We start from the raw sequence: 14,105 nt of genomic DNA on the forward strand, positions 1-14,105 counted from the left end.
TTCTTGGAACACCTTATCCACCACCATCAAATCCCACACAGCAACTGCCTAAGACTAGGCTGTGCATTTTATGGCAAAAGAAGTGGAACAATGGGCTCAGTGTCCATGAACTTCACTGTCTTGCCCTATGACATGGAAGCAGTTGGTGTTGACAGAACAGTGGAATGGCCTGCTGAAGGCTTAGTCCTCACACCAGCTGGGAGACATCACCCTGTGAGGTTGGGCTGCTGACCTATAAATTAAGGTTTACTTTCAGCCAGTGACTAATATATGGTGTCTCTTTTTTCCTAACCAGAATGCACAGGCCTGGGAACCAAGGGTTGGAGCTGGAAGTGGTCTCTCTGGCTACTGAAGAATACTTGCTTTTTGTCCCTGTGACCTTGGCCTCTGTGGATTTGAAGATCCTAGTGCCCAAGGGAGCAAAGCGAAGAATGGGACTATTGTGCTGACTGGGGTCATTGATCCTGATGACCAGGGAGAAATTGGGTTGCTGCTACCTGAGGATGGCTGAGAACTCTGTGAAGAGCACAGAGGATTTGCTGGGTGCCTCCTAGTACTCAATTGTCCAGTTGTCCTTGTCAATGGGAAGTGGTAGCCACAGAATAAAACCAGACCACAAAGGACCCAAATCCCATAAGAATGAAGGCTTGAGTTCCCCCTACCAGGAAAAGAACTCCATCCAGCTGAGGTGCTCTCTGAGGAGAAGAGAAACATGAAGTGAATGTGGAAGAAAACAGATAGGATCACCACTGCCTTAGACCTCATGTCCAGTCACAGAAGCAGGGATGGTAATAGCTAGGTTTCATATTAATTGGTCACTTTTCCACACCCTTATCCTAGCCATCTGATATGAAGAACACCAGTGTTAGCTAGTATTTCAGGTTTCAGGTGGAACCATGACTGAACAGACATTTTCCCATAACATGGAAGTTGAAGGACTTTGAGTGTCTCCTGTAACAGGGAGACAAATTTTCCCCCTGGGCTAAGAGAATTGATGCTGAAGGGGAGGGGTTGGACTCTGCTGAATATCTTCTGTTCACCTCTCCAGATGCAATCTCCATTCTCCTCTCCCCTGCTCTGTGCTCTAAGACGCTAACCTCTATGGAAAACATGGAAGACTCCCTTGCCTTCTGCTTCTAAGTTCAAATTATGGGGAACACCTCCAAAGAGATTAGAGGGAGGGAGAAGAGTGTAGTTGAAATGTTTATTTCTAGGCTCCCTCTCTGGGGGGTTGCTGCCTGTTGGCCATTTTAGTTAGCTATCAAAAAACTGACTGGGGCACCTGGGTGGCTCAGTTGGTTAGGCATCTGCCTTCAGCTCAGGTCATGATCCCAGGGTGCTGGGACGGAGCCCCACATCGGGCTCCCCGCTTGGTGGGGAGTCTGCTTCTTGCTCTCCCTCTGCCTCTCTCCTTGCTCATGCTCTCTCTCTCTCAAGTAAATAAATAAAACATTTTATTTTAAAAAAACCTGACTGACTTAGGGGTGCCTGGGTGGCTCTATCAGTTAAGCATCAGACTCTTGGTTTCAGCTCAGGTCATGATCTCAGGGTGGTGAGATTGAGCCCCTCACTGGACTCTGCACTTAGCAGGGAGTCTGCTTGAGACTCCCCTCTACTCTCTCCCCACTCACGCTCTCTCTCTCAAATAAATAAATAAATCCTTAAAAAAAAAACCCACAACTGACTGACTTAGAATCATCACCATTTTATTGTTTCCCATGAGTCTGTGAGTGACCAAAGCTCCACTAAATGATTTTTTTAAAAGATTTTTAAAATTTTATTTATTTGACAGAGAGAGCCAGAGAGAGAGAATGGGTGCAGAAGCAGGGGGAGCAGCAGAGGGACAGGGAGGAGCGGGCTCCTGGCTGAGCAGGGAGCCCAATGTGGGACTCGATCCCAGGACCCTGAGATCATGACCTGAGCTGAAGGCAGATGCTTAACCAACTGAGCCACCCAGGCACCCCACCTCTGGATGATTCTTCCGCTGGTCTCACAAGTTGTCTCTCACAAAGCTGAGGTCACACGGTGGCTGGGGCTGGAACGCTCTCATGTCTGGTGGGGACAGCAGGAAGGCTGGGCCCAGCTGGGGTTCTGGGAAGGTAAGACTTCTCTCTCTCCCCAAGCAGTCAAGAGCCTCGCCCTTTCTGTATGGCCCACCACAAGCTCTTTCCCCGTGGTCTCTCCTGCAGAGTAGCTGGACCTGGTGACTCAAGGGCTCCCAAAATTGCAAAGGCAGAAGCTGACAGACCTTCTTAAGATTCAAGGCCTGGAACTGGCAGAAGGTCTCTTCCATCATCTTTTAAGGAGTCCCTTTATTAAACCAATCTAAAATGACCCCAATTTCTGTGTGCCATCTGTTTCCTATTGAGACCCTGGGAAGTTCCTACTTTACACAACTCTGCATTCTCTCCATGCCTGCACCCGGCAGAACTGAATTGCCTTGGTGAAAATCAATTGACTATACATATGTGGATCTGTTTCTGAAGTCTCCATTCTGTTCCAACAATCTATATGTCCACCCCTACACCAATACCACATTGTCTTCCTTCTTGAAGCTTTGTACTAAGTACTGAAGTCAACTCCAATTTTGTTCTTCTTTTTCAAATTTGTTTTGGATATTCTATATTGTATGCATTTTTTGATAAATTTTAGAATCATCTTGGCACTTTCTACAGAAGAACTTATTGGAATTTTTATCAGAATTTCATTGAATCTATAGGTCAATTTGGCAAGAATTGACATTTAACAAAATTGAGTGTTATGATTCATGAACATGGTACATCATCTTTTTTTAGTAAGTTGCATACTTCATGACTCTTTATCCCTAAATTCTTCAGTGTGTATTTCCCAAGAATAAGAATACTCTTTTATAGTTCCATAGTACCGCTATCAGCTTCAGTAAATATAACAGAGATACTTTTACCTTATCCATTGTCTATATTCCAATTTTTCCCAATTGACTCCATGTCCTTTATAGTATTATTTCTTCTAGTACTGATTCCAGACCAGGATCACATGTCCTATTAGTTGTCATGTGTCTTTAGTCTCCTCTAATCTGGAACTGTTCATCATTAGCTTTTGTCTTTTATGACATTGATATTTTTGGAGACTATACCCCCTTTTTTCCCCTTTCATAGTCCCTCTTTTTAAAGAATGCTATTTTAGTGTGAAACAACCGTACTGCTGAATTCCCATATTTAGCTTTTAAAAAGTGGATGTAATTAAAGGCAATTTTTGTAATAATTTTTTACTTCTCAGAGCAGAGAAGCCCACTTTAACAAATAAATTACCGAGATGCCTTTTGTATAACAGAGTTGTTTCCTTTACTGACATGTGGAACAGTGGCCTGATTACACAGACGTTACATATTTTACACAGAAATATATGTATTACAGCGATAGAGACTGAAAGAACTTCTTCATACCTGGTTCTCCTCTCCTTTCCAGGCATCAGGGGAAACTATACTTCCTAGCTGTTAGGCCAGATGTGTGTCCAGTTCTTACCAATGAAATGTGAATGTAAGGTGGGATGTGTCACTTCTGGATGAGGGTGTTTAAGAGCTAGCCTGCTATCTCCATGTACTCTCTTCCCCATCATGGTGACCTTGGAAGCCCCCAACTGAGAAGGCAGAATTTCTGTATAGAAGAAGCCTGGATTCCTGGGGCACCTGGGTGGCTCAGTTGGTTAAGCGACTGCCTTGGGCTCAGGTCATGATCCCAGGGTCCTGGGATCGGGCCCACATTGGGCTCCCTGCTCGGCAGGGGCCCTGTTTCTCCCTCTCCCTCTGCCACTCTCCTGCTCTCTCTCTGCCAAATAAATAAATAAAATCTTAAAAGAAGAAGAAGAAGAAGAAGCCTGGATTCTTGATTCCCCAGGTGGCAGACAGCTTTGGCTCACCTGCATCAAATTTTGTGCTGTGGAGAAATAAACTTTTTAATGTGTGCTAAGTCCCTGAGATTTCAGGGTTTGGTACTGCATCCTATCTTATCCTATCCTATCCTATCCTATCCTATCCGACTAATACAATTATGTACCAGTTGATTTGTGTTGGGAAAGAGAACTGAAGAGTAGCTGATTCCTAAAATGTCCTTTTCAAGTCACATCACCCCTGTGTCAGACAATTAATGAAAAATTGATCTTCAACCATCAAAAACAATATACAAAAAGATCCTAGGGTTATAAGGAAAGGAATAAATGGTTAAATACAAGACATCTTCCTGCTTTGGAGATGTATCATGTTTTAAGTTGCAAATGTCAGAAAGTCTAAATCAAATTGGATTGAAAATAGGAAAATGCATTATCTTGCACTACTAAAAGTCTCTACTAAGGTAAGGAGTGCTCCAGGATTGGTCAGTTGAACAGCTCAGTGTGCAGTCAAGGACCTGGATTCTTCCCATCATTTTCTTCTGAAGTCCTTGGCATTGGCTTCATCCTCATGGAAAACAGCAGTGATTCTTTGTCCACATTCGCACAAGCAATTGTCAAGAGGAATGGGGATGACTTCTCTTATAGCTGCCCCTCAGGATTGAGGGAAGTTTCTTCAGAAGGCTCCTCATGGGCTTCCCCTCATGTCTCATTGGACAGAACTGAGTCTCAGGCTCACTCGTAACTAAGCATTGACAAGGCACAGTGAGATTAGCTATGGAAGAATCAGGTCTGTTCTTAGAACTGGGAGTACTGTGACCACAAGGATAGCCTTAGAAACAACATCTGGGTGCCATTAGGAAGGAAGAACCACGGCTATAGTGTGGATGCAAGCCGACAGTGTGGCCCACGGTAGGGAATGATGCATGAGGCTCACTCATGGCCACCTCTAAGATGTGCTTTATCAATCATTGCGAGCCATGGGTAGGACTGATAAAAAGAAAACAGTTAAAGAACTCCTGGTCGTGTTGCTTCCCCTTTTATGGTGCTTAATTTTAGATCACACAAAGCTTATTGAATTAGACCATTCTTAGACTAACAAAGGGATCAGAACGTGGAGGATTGTATATGGTTATATTAGGAGTGATAGTGGAAATTGGGGGACTGTATCAGGTAGGGGTATGTTTTGGTTCTAAATTTGAATATAGAAACATGACTTAAACCGTTTAACAAGAGGGACATTTATTATCTAATGCGGCAATTATAAATTACAAATTAACCCTGATTCAGCTGTTCAGTGATGCCTTCATTCCAGGCTTTATCCCATCTCTCTGTATTGACTTCATTTCTAGGCTTGTGGCAAGATACCTTCCATGTTTCCATACATCATATGCTTTTTATATATATATAAATTTTTAAAAGATTTTATTTATTTATTTGAGAGAGAGAGATAGTGACAGAGATAGCAACAGAGAGCACAAGCAGGGAAGAGAGGGAGAAGCAGGCTCCCCGAGCAGGGAGCCCGATGTGGGGCTCAATCCCGGGACCCTGGGATCATGACCTGAGCTGAAGGCAGACACTTAACCAACTGAGCCACCCAGGCACCCCTCCGTACCTCATATTCTGAAATGACAATGTCCAGATGGTAAGTGGGGGAAGCATCTGTTCTCATGGATGGAGGAATATTTCTCAGAGCCCCCTTCCATCCAGCAGGGTTCTCCTCACATCTCACTAACCCAGTTTTGGTCACAAGCCCATCCATGAAGCAAACACTAGCAAGGAGTATAGAATTTGCACAATTGGCTTACGCTAATTACCTGGAGTCAAATGGATGTTTGAGAGCCAACTTTATAATTGGGAAGCTAAAGCCAAAATGAGGTGTACAGTTTGTGTAGGAGATGAAAAAAGAGGACTAGAAGGAACACACAATGAAGACCAAGGTTCCCAAGCTAGTCTGGGAACATAAGAAGGATGTCACTTGTCTCCGTACTCTCTTAAGTTTGCAGAGGACTCCGGACATAACCCTACAAGGAACCAGGGGAAGACCATAATTTATCGCAGCTATGTCCCTAACAAAGTCACCAGGAGCAAGGCTGTCATTCATTCATTCATTCATTCATTCATTCATTCATTCAACATCTATTGAGCACTGGGATAAATGCTAAGGATAAGAATTAATGATTTCTGGGGCACCTGGGTGGATCAGTTGGTTAAGCTTCTGCCTTGAGCTCAGGTCATGATCCCAGGGTCCTGGGACCAAGCCCCGCACTGGGCTCCCTGCTCAGCAGAAAGCCTGCTTCTCCCTCTCCCTGCCAACCACCGCCCCCCCGCTTGTGCTCTCTCTCTCTCTTTCTGTGTGTCAAATGAATAAATAAAATCTTTAAAAGAAAACTGATGATTTGTGGTCCCGCCCCTCAAGGATCACATAATCTGGTCAGGGAAGTCTTCACAGACTGTTCTAAGACTGTTCGAAGAACTATCAGTAGGAGAGTGACCTGAGGGTCCCATGGCAGAGATAATGAGGTGAGGTTGGAGGGATTCACAGGCAAGACCCACAGGTGCCTGAGCTAAATAGTGAACATGAATAAGAGTTTGCCAGACAAATGAGGATAGGGAAGAGCATTGGAGACAAAGGGAACAGCATGTGTGGAGACACTGGGACACCAGAGGATGTGGCAGGACAGAAGAACATGAAGATATTCAGCGAAGCTGAGACCGGTAAAGCAGGCTTTGCACTGAAAGGTCTCATGAACAGAGGACTGGGATCCTCAGGCAGTAGGGAGCCCCTGAAGGGTTTTAAGGAGGAGCGTGACCTAGTCCAGTTTGTATCTTCCAGAGAATACTCTAGCAATCGAGGGAAGAGACCGCAGGGATGAGGCCCAAATCAAGCAAACTGTTTCAGGAGGTAAATTCAGTGGGGTGGCAGAGGGGCATTACACTAGATTGGGCATCACGTAGGCCACCTCTAGCAAGGCTGGACAAACCCTGTGTGTCAGGGGCCACACTGAATGGCTGGCACACGTCCCATCTCAAAGGCGGCAGCTACTCAGCCCAGGCTACATGTAGCTATGGACCCGGTGGTGCCAGATTTTCCAGTTAAAAAATTTAAAAAGCCCCACAACACTTTCTGTGAAATCTTGCAACATTAATACGTTGGTAACCAACATCAGCAGCAACAAGCTAGGCAGGCGAAATAAACAATCTGCCAGCTGAAGTCTAACGGTATTTACCAGTTTGGGGCCTTGGGACATGAAAAGCTCAACGGCCTCTTTCAGCTCTAACAATATATGATTCCATAATAGCCCAATAGTGTTCACGCTACACTGTCATTGTCACTCATTGGTCCTTCATGGTCAGTCATTCCCGTGGATGACCATCTGCTTGAACAAGCCTACCCAGGGATCTGCAGGGTTAGTGTTCACCCACTGATATTTTCATTCATCCATTCATTCATTCATTCAACAAGCGTTTGTATAGTGCCAATGACATGCAAAGCATTGTTAAACTTAGATAGAGAAATAAAAGAAAGAAATGGACCTGGGGAGGTCGTGGAGGAGAAACTGGGGTTTCCTTATAAGAAGGAGAAATTGGTCCTTTTTCATCCGTTGCCCCCACCAGCAGGTCTTAGAGGAGAGGGGTCTTCAGCCCGGTCCAGGGACTCAGTGTCCACCCTTCCCAGGGTGAGAAAACTTGTCCATCGTGGGTCCCCCGGATACTCAGGATCCGACTGCTTCCTCTTTCACCTGAAGAAAAGACAAATGAAAATAAAGGAAAGAAAAATAAAATGTAAAAAAAAAAAAAAAGGGAAGGAAAGGAAACTGCTGCTTAAAACGATTCCTGTGGTTGTTATAAGACAAAGGTAACAGGTGACATTTGTTAAAGGGGGTAAAAAAGAAGAAGAAATATGAAAATAAAGGGTGTAGAAAAATGTGTATTTTACGATAGTTTTGTGTGGAGCGTGTAGAATGCTCTAGAAGAAAACACGCACACAGAACTGACATTTGAATTCTATCTCATTTCTACCATCAACAGAAAGGGAGCTGGAGAAGAAGTGAAGTTTGAAACAAACTAAGAAAGGTAAAATACCGTACCACTAAAGCAAAGGAAAACAACATTTACCATTTGAAACGCATTTTAAGCCATTTTCATGTCACATTTTTCACAAAAATGACCATTCTTTTAAAGAATTACAGAGATTTAAAAAATCATAATGCCCAACGGTGTTCGTATAATATAGAATGGTGTCAAAAGCTTTAAGGATTGTATTAATACAAATTGATCCAAAGGAAATCATCTAACGTGTATAAAGATTTGACTGTAAGGATGATTATCATAACACAACTTTTAGAAACCAGAAAATAACTCAATAACTTGCAATAGGGAATCACTTAAAGAAATGGCATAAATTGTCACTATCTAGTCATTAAGCATGACTCATTTATTCTCATAGAAAGCTGTCCCAGGGGGTGCCTGGGTGGCCCAGAGGGTTAAGCGTCTGCCTTCCACTCGGGTCATGATCCTGGGGTCCTGGGATCAAGTCCCGCATCGGGCTCCCTGCTCAGTGGGGAGCCTGCTTCTCCCTCTGCCGCTCCACCTTCTTGTGCTCTCTCTCTCTCTGTGTCAAATAAATAAATAGAATCTTAAAAAAAAAAAGAAGAAGAAGAAAAGAAAAGAAAAAGGAAATCTGTCCCAGGGAAGCATATTTTGGCTTATTTATGAAAGAATCTCCTGACAGCTAGACTTGTGCGTTGAGCCACCTGGGGCTCCCCAGCAAGGCTCCCCAGCAAGGCTCTCCAGCAAGAGTGGTCATGCATCACACAGCTCTGTGGCAATAGGAGAAGGCTGACCAGATGGGCAAGAACTAGAAGGAACCAGACAGACCACGTAGCTTAGGGAAGTGGTTAAGCCCCAAAAGCTTAGTGACAGTAGGGACCATCAGAGAAATACCACAGGCTCAGATCAGCAGGGTCTGAGCCACGTTATGTAATTTTAAACTGTCTAGTAGCCAAATTTGAAAAGGACAAATAAGCAACTGAAATTAGTTTTAGTATTATGTTTTATCTAAGACAGTATATCCAGAATATCATCACTGCAACATGATGCAATCAATATTTATTTATGTTACTAGTGAGATATTTTACATTCTTGCTAGGTCTCCAGAATCTGGTGTGTGTTTTACTTTTAAACCACATTCCGCATGGGACACATTTCAAGGGCTCAGTGGCCACATGTGGCTTGTGGCTCCCGTGTGGGACAGCACTGCTCTGGGGTCTGAGATGTGGGCGTCAGCGCTCGGGATACCAGTGACCAGCCTTTAGAAAACTGGTGCGCTGTTTCGTTCTCAGCCTCATTTGTGAGCCTTGCGGGGCAAGGAAGCACTTGGGTTAGAGGAAAAGTATACCTGAAAACAGGTCCAAGGGCAGACAGCTGCAGACGTCTAAGATAATGTCCCCTGAGTGAGTGTGCAGGGAAGGGACTGTTGCCCTGAGAAAGAAGCTGGGCTTTGTCCTTCCCGACGCCAAGTCCCTGAGCCTAGGGTGAGTTCCAGCCCCTGCCCTCACTGTTTCTGACAGAAACAGCAGATGTTCAATGTCAAGGTAATCCTGTTAACGTCAAGTGCACGAAGTCAGTGCCATACCTACTACGGACAGAAGGACAGACATAGACACAAATAGAGACAAAAGGTGCCTCAGCTGAGCAAAGCTATCAAAATACCACACAGTTGCTTTGGTAGGTAGCTTTGTTTTGTTGAAATGTGAATGATTCTGTGTCTATGTATATATCAGATTACATATGCTTTTGTAATCTCTTAATCATTGACACTTTATTTTAATTTTTTAAGATTTTATTTATTTGTCAGAGGGAGAGAGAGAGAGAGAGTGAGAGCACAAGCAGGGGGAGAGGCAGAGGGAGAAGCAGGCTCCCTGCTGAGCAAGGAGCCCAATGTGGGGCTCAATCGGATCGTGAGCTGAGCCAAAGGCAGATGCTTAACCGACTGAGCCACCCAGGCGCCCCTTAACACTTTATTAGGCATATAATTTCAAGTTGCTCAGCAAAGCGTCTTGCTGCCACCTCAGACTCACTAACTTGATGAAGGAAAAGTGGGGTCCAGGAAAGAGCAGGGAAATTTATTCTAACAGGAGCCAGGAGGTCCCGGCTTGTGCAACATGGTTGGGGCTGAGATCTAAGAAGGTACAATCCTGTTGACAGCAGGGTGGGGAAGTGGCAGCAGAAATGCACACATTTGTTATGTGGACAGAGGACAACATGACGATGAGTCACAAATCTATGAAGCAATTCCTAAACTTAGGCTTGCCTAATGATCACTTCCGGATCCAGTTTAAAATGTGTAATTCTCATCTCTACCTCCAAAGATTCTTTTTTTAAAAGATTGATTAATTTGAGAGAGAGAGAGCATGAGTGGGGAAGGGCAGAGGGAGAGGGAGAAAGAATCTCAAGCAGACTCCACGCTGAGCGTGGAGCCCCATGCGGGCTCGATCTCATGACCCTGAGATCAGGACCTGAGCTGAAACCAAGAGTCGGACACTTGACCGACTGGCCCACCCAGGCGCCCCTCTACCTTCGGAGATTCTAATGAAGCAAATCCAGAGCTGGACCCGAGGAGTCTGAATGTAAGCAGCAGCCCAGGAGACTCCGATGCAGTTGGTCCCCGGAGAAATACTGCTATTGCTAGCAACAATTCCAAGATCTGGCCACTTACTCACCAAGATTGCCCAGCGATGGGAGGTAGGGATAAGGGCAAGGGGATTCCAGAGAGCCAACTATCTAAACCGCAAGCACAGAAAATGCGAGGCTCCTCTCAGACGTGCGCTCTCCCGGCTAGGACCGACAACCGGCTCTGGAAGGAAGGCATGTCCTCCTATGAAACGAGCCAACACCAAAGACTTGGCCGTTCCACCAAGTTACTTGATGAGCGCTTCTGCTCCACGCTGCTTGCAGTCCATATTACCAAGGTGGAATCTTGGAGGATCATAGAGTTAGCTGTAAAATTAATAGTCCAGAAGCCCAGTGACATAGAGCTCAAAAGGCAAAAACTGGATTATTTGGTGTCAAAAGTTGTCCGACGAGCGATGGCTTACTTGGGATGCGTCACCAGAGGGCGCTAGAGCATCCTTCTCCGAAAGAAATTTGAAGAAAACCCGTTAACCTTCAGCTAAATAAAATACTTGCCCAAAGCGACAGTCTCCACGGAAATAACCCTAAAGACAGAAGAGAGCGGACAGGTGGCCCCTTAAAAAGTCTCCCGAAGGCATGCAATTTTGTTGATGTCATCAGTTTTATGTTAAAAATTGATGTAACTTTCCACTGAAGCTCCTGGTTTGTCTTAATACAGCACACGATGTTTTACATTCCTTATGCCCAGTAAACAGGATGCTCCAGAGGACGCTGGTCTCCGGCACCCACTGGCGCCCACCCGCCAGTCTGGATTCCTGCAGCCCAGACTCGCTGGGGAGCGCGAACCCACCCACCCGGCGGCCACCTCCTCCTAACTCTGACCCTGAACTTGGAACGCGCGGCCGTCGGGGCTGATGACCTCGGAGAGCCCCTCTTCCAGGGTTCTCGTTTCACACAGGGGAAACTGAGGCTCAGAGGGGCCTAGGGACCTGTTCGGATTAGTCTTGCGGCCGAGGTGAAACTTTTTTTAACCCATAAACTGACACTGGAGTCCCCACTAGGAAGGGGTCTCGGTCCGCTGATGTTCTAAAGCCTAAACAAGGATAAGAAAGAGTCTGAGACCCAGGAAACGGGGCTCAAAGTGCAAAAAGCTGGCCTCAGGGGGTTGGGGCGGGGGCGGGGCAGGCGGCTCAGAGCCATAGTCTCCGGCAAAATTCCCATGTGGTGCTGCCACCTTCTGTTCAACTAGGGAATTAAACTCCTTCTGTCTGTAAAGAGAGCTTTTCCAATTAAAATGGTATTTTGTTTTCTGTTTTTTAAAGATTTTATTTATTTGACAGAGAGAGACACAGCAAGGGACAGGACACAAGCAGGGGCAGAGGGAGAGGGAGAACCGGATTCCCCGCTGAGCAAGAAGCCTGATGTGGGGCTCCATCCCAGGATCTTGGGATCATGACCTGAGCCGAAGGCAGACGTTTAACGACTGAGCCACCCAGGCGCCCTTAAAATGGTATTTTGTAAAATAGCCGGCACTTGCTAGATTTCTTTCATTATACTGTTTTCCTAATGCATTTGCTCGGTATTTGCAAGCCCCGTGATCATCACTAAAGAAATACGAAAAGACAAATATGAAGACACATGAAAAGTTCACAAGTAGTTACTAAGAAATTAAAAACTTCAATTTCTTCTAGACTCAGCCTTGACGAATGTGAAAGATCTGTGGATCTGGCATATTTTGTAATAGGCATTTGCAGTATGATCACTGACTCACAAAACGATTCCTGAATTAAAATAATAGCAAACATTTGAGTATTTACTGTATGCCATATCCATTTTTTATGCAGAGAAAGTATTTTGTGGATGAAATACTTATGGATACATACAGTACCCATACTCCATGTGGATTAATTTATTTAATCCTCACCATAACCCCCCCCAAAGTAGACGCCATTATTATTGTCATTTTACATAGAAAGAAACAGGCATGGGGTACTGAAGATCCCAAAGTCACACAACAGAGGGTGATCTGGGAGGCCACCCCACTGAGTCTGACCTGGAAGCTTGTGATCTTACCCAAAAAGCCAATGGTTCTCAAAGTGTGGTCCCCAGAGCTGCAGCACCATCATCATTACCTGGAAACTTGATAGAATCGCAAGTTCTCAGATCCCACCGCAGAGTTTCCTAATCAGAGGGATGGAAACCACCAGAGTTTTAAGCAGCCTTCCAGGTGATTCTGCCACAGGCCGAAGTTTGACAACCACGGATCCAGCCAATACTATCTCCAAAGGTTAGAATATTTTACAAAAGCAACTCTGGGCCTCAACCTACCCTGGAGATCAGAATCAATTACACCGTCATTTATGTTACTTCGTGTAATTATGGCATAGTCAAAAGACACTGTCCCGGAATTAAGCAAAAATATATTTTTGAACATAATGCTTATATTATTAAAACCCTAAAAAAATTAGCTGCCCTTCTCAAACTCCTCAAGAGCCCTGGTGACTCTGTGGGATTTTCTGTTTATCATGACTGAATTTTTACTTTTCTCTGGGGAGAAGAGGCTCGAGAACAGAGGTTGTGGGGGGTTCTGAAGAGAAGCAAAGGACCCACACAGGTGTTCAGACCAGAGGCTGGCCGCAGGAAATACGCCTTCGCTCTACAACAAAACACAAAGTAAATGTTCAAGAGAGGGAATTCTGTAGCCATTTTTCCCCCTCAGCTTTTTGGACATCCAGAGAAGGAATGATGGGGCTTGCATGTCCCTCTTGTCCTGATCTGCTGGCTGACCTTGGTGCGGACGGCTGCTGGGCTCACTGCCCCTCTTGCCCCCATGGGAGCTTCTTTCAGCTTCTGGCTCTCGGGTTGGGTGTGTGCTTACTTCCATAGTGGAGGGCTTCGCTGTTCCTATAGGACACCACCCACTTCCTTGAATCTGGAGCCTTTTTGAAAGACATATGTGGGTTCCGATCTGTCCTTTGGTTCCAGCTTTGTGGTTGTAAGTCTGTTTGTCCTGGCCTTCCCCACTTCATATCCATCTTCATCTTTACCTCCGGAGTACCTGCCCTGCAGACTTCAGGCCCCAGGACCAGCCCTACATAGGCTGTTTAACTAGCTTCCAAAAGTATTTAGTGCCTATAAGAAGTCCCCTATTATAGATCACTCTGAGTGGTGGCGTTTTTTCTTCTATTGAACCCTGACCGATAGACTGGAACACTAGGATACCCCATCTAAGAACAGACAGTGGACAAGCCGGGAAGGATGCGGGAACTGAGGCTTGAAGAGGAAGAAAATCCTGGAGACTCAAGGTGTCCCTGCTGAGTGAACCAGGGGATTATTAGGTTTGGGGAGGAAAACAGATGAACCAAATGTGGTAATCCTGACTTTTTGTGCTATCCTCAACACAGGGCCACACAAGAACCAATTTCATGGTTTGGTGGGAGGATGTTAGTGGGGGCTGCCTGGTGTGAGCCCAGCCCAACCGCTTACCTGCTGCAGGGACCTTGAGCAAGTTACTTAACCCTCTTCGTCCCACGTCGCTTGTCTGTAAAATGAAGAGGATAATAGCACCTACCTCATAGGCCGCTGAGAGGTTTACGGGAGTTAAT

The 14,105-nt window shown here is 45.3% G+C and overlaps 1 long non-coding RNA gene across 1 annotated transcript; it reads right to left on the bottom strand.

Annotated features, from left to right (window-relative positions):
* Positions 1-7,082: 7,082 nt before the first annotated feature.
* On the bottom strand, positions 7,083-12,848 carry LOC118024599. The gene is made up of 3 exons (XR_004683143.1): positions 12,829-12,848; positions 12,633-12,681; positions 7,083-7,607 (listed from the first exon to the last, which is right to left on the bottom strand). It is a non-coding gene; the product is annotated as an uncharacterized LOC118024599 (long non-coding RNA).
* Between the last annotated feature and the right edge of the window lie 1,257 nt (positions 12,849-14,105).

The sequence above is a fragment of the Mirounga leonina genome, unplaced genomic scaffold (genome assembly GCF_011800145.1).
Source record: "Mirounga leonina isolate KUSES-001 unplaced genomic scaffold, KU_Mleo_1.0 Mir_199, whole genome shotgun sequence".
In the NCBI taxonomy this organism is placed as follows: Eukaryota; Metazoa; Chordata; class Mammalia; order Carnivora; family Phocidae; genus Mirounga; species Mirounga leonina.